This window comes from Gobio gobio (genome assembly GCF_949357685.1).
Source record: "Gobio gobio genome assembly, chromosome: 8".
NCBI lineage: Eukaryota > Metazoa > Chordata > Actinopteri > Cypriniformes > Gobionidae > Gobio > Gobio gobio.
In genome coordinates, this window is record NC_137114.1 from 35676938 (window position 1) to 35680067 (window position 3130).

Sequence of the window (3130 nt, forward strand, 5' to 3'; positions counted from 1 at the left end):
TTTGGTAAGATGCCACATTAAAAGGCAATGATTTCACAGTGTGGTCTTACATGACCCTAAAGAGTTTATTTTGCATGACAATCAGCTGAATGTCCCTGGCAGATTGAAATCTGTCCGTGATCATCTGCAGATGACATTGTTTCACAGAGGAAGTGCTTCCCGCCACAACATTTAATTTATGAACATTTGATATGATTTATTTCCGAGTATGAACAACCTGTCAAGCATATACAGTTATTGAGAAATCCCAAGTAAAAGCCCTGCCCTATGTCCTGGCTTTATTTGAAATTTAAAAAGCTTTTAAATGAAAGCAGATTGTTCTGTTCCGTTCTGAAAGCTCAGATCATTCTCATCTGCATTACGGCATACAATCTGTAGACTGTTTGATCCCTGAAAGGTTATTGAACCAATGACTTTGCTCTCTTCTTTTGAGTCTGTGTATTTGTCGTCAAGGGGTACACCTGGGATTGAGTGGTCCCACTACGGTCCTCTATAGCACATCCTTAAAAATGTCCCAGTGAATTTGAGTGAATTGTATGTCTTTTCCAATAAACAATTAACCACCATGATAGTTAGATAATTCACAGTTAGACGTGCATTGCAGTGCACTTTCAGATGCCAAGAAATATGCAAGACAACAACTTTATTTATTTTTTGTTATGCAACCAATTGTGATCTTATATTACCAATATATTACCGTAAAATGGACATAGCTTGTTGGCTGTTTGCACATAAATAATGTCTAAGGCCATGAAAACATGTCTAGAGTTACAAAGTGTCTAGGGACGGGCCTGTTCATATTAAAAGATGTTGATGTCAAACCATAACAGCAACGGAGAACCAGGGGCCAGAGTTTTATTTTGACTTTAGAAAATAAACCTGTGATTGCTCTCCTACAAATAAACTGTTTCTTGTTTCTCACTGAAATCGTGTTCCGGAACGGTTAGAGTACCGGCAATGTGAGAAGTGCCGATACACAAGAAAAAGTGAGGGTACACTACAGATTAAAATATAGAAGTATTAGAATTATAGAAGGATATTTTACCTTGTGGTTTGTTTTCTTACACGTTTGTGGTCAATAAGATTTTTGTTTTAAGAAATTATTACTTTTATTCGGCAACAACACATTAAATTGATCGAAAGTGACTTATACAATTTCAAATAAATACTGTTCTTTTAAACTTTCTGTTCATCAAAAAATCTTAAAAATGTCATTATGGTTTCCAGAAAAAGTAATGTTTCTTGAGCAGCATCAGAATAATTTCTGAGGGATCATGTGACACTGAAGACTGGAGTAATGATGCTGAAAATTAAGCTTTGCATCACAGGAATAAATTACATTTTAAAATATATTACAATAGAAAACAGTTATTATAAATTGCAATCATTTTTCACAACATTGCTGTTTTTACTGTATTTTTGATCCAATAAATGCAGCCTTGTTGAGCCTAAGAGACTTCTTTTAAAAACACTTAAAAATCTTCCAGACCCTAAACTTTTGAACGTGTAGGCCTACATCATGTCGTATTTCAACTCAAGCTCTTCGCTGACATCTCATTTTTTATGCTGGGAAAGAAAGGCATTAACTTTTCAATTCTTGTTATATTGGTTGTGTCAAAAATGATGCCACAATCAAGGGACAGTTGATATAAACATTTTCACACAAAATATATTGAAGTGGTTTATGGCTATTTCACCCTTTGTTAAGTTTTATTAATATCGTAATATAGTGATGTTCGGTTCTTGAACAATCCGTTCTTTTGAGCCGGTTCTCAGCAAGTAACCGGTCAAGCCAGTTCACTAATTGAACTGAATCGAAGGTTAGTTCTGGATTGATGACACAAGACACAAGAGCCGAAGTAGCACAGCACGTCCAAATCAAAAAAGAACAGAATGAGCCGGTTCAACCAACTGTCGAAGTTTGTAGAGGATTACCAAGGATTCTGAGTGAGTTGGCGATGCAAGCCTGAGGCATGTAGGCCTACTGGAAATATGCTTATTATGACTAGGCTGCTATTAAATAACATTTTATTAAAACCTGCAAAAACCTTTCTGTCGAGAGATGTAAATATATTTTTCTGTAGTTTATTGTGCATGCAGATTATATTTTAAATTGTTAAGTGAATTATAAGTTTATAAGACTTTCTATATAGGCTATTTTAGACTTGTATCATATCCACGTTTATGTGTGTCTGCAATGTGTGCTGTATGTGCAAAACTTCCAGGAATCTTATCCAAGATGTACTCAATATTGGTCACATTATCGTATCCAGTATAAAAGATCCGCAAATGAAACTGTGGCCACATAGCCTAGAAATCTAGTCAAATATAATTTGCAGCCAGGGTATCTAGCAACTCTTCGTTGGCTTGCGAGCTGGAAAAAACAAACTATAGTCAGGCCAATCACATTGTGTATAGAGTCGGTGGGTGGGCTTAACATAATGACGGCAGAGTTGCTACGGTTCCGCGTGCTCCTTGAAAACAAAGTAGCTGGCGAACAGCGGTCTTTCGAATCGGCTTTGGCCGCAACTCTGGAAGACTTGTTGTTAAGCTTTTCTTTGAGAAAAGAACAAAGAACGGCACTGAAGCCATTCTTAAAAAAGGAAGATGTGTTCAGTGTTTTGCCGACCGAATACAGCAAAAGTTTAATCTATCAACTAGCTCCGCTTCACCTTCTTCGTTACTCTGATTGTTGTAGCGCTATCCTATTGCGTGCAGAGGGAATTTGAAGACAACTGTTTATCCCGCCCCTTGGATTGAGCCCTGCCAATGGTGTGTTCCCAGACCCAACATCTTGATGTGGGTCTGGCTTGTCAGGCTAGTGGCCACACAGAAAGGCAATAATCGCAAAAAACTTTATTCGATTGTTTCAATATGCATTGACACAGATTACTTTATTTTAATATTTCCTTGATATAACATAAGAAATGAATAGGGACATCATTGCATTGCAAGAACCTAAGAAACGGCTTTTTGAACCGGTTCATTGAGCCGAACTGTCTGAAAAGAACCGGTTTGCGGAAATGAATCAGACTTTGCATCACTATTGTAATAATCTATTTTTACATATGAAAGTAAGAATATTGTTGTCACGTGTGCGTGCAGGTAGGAAGGCAAAGACAGGCTAATA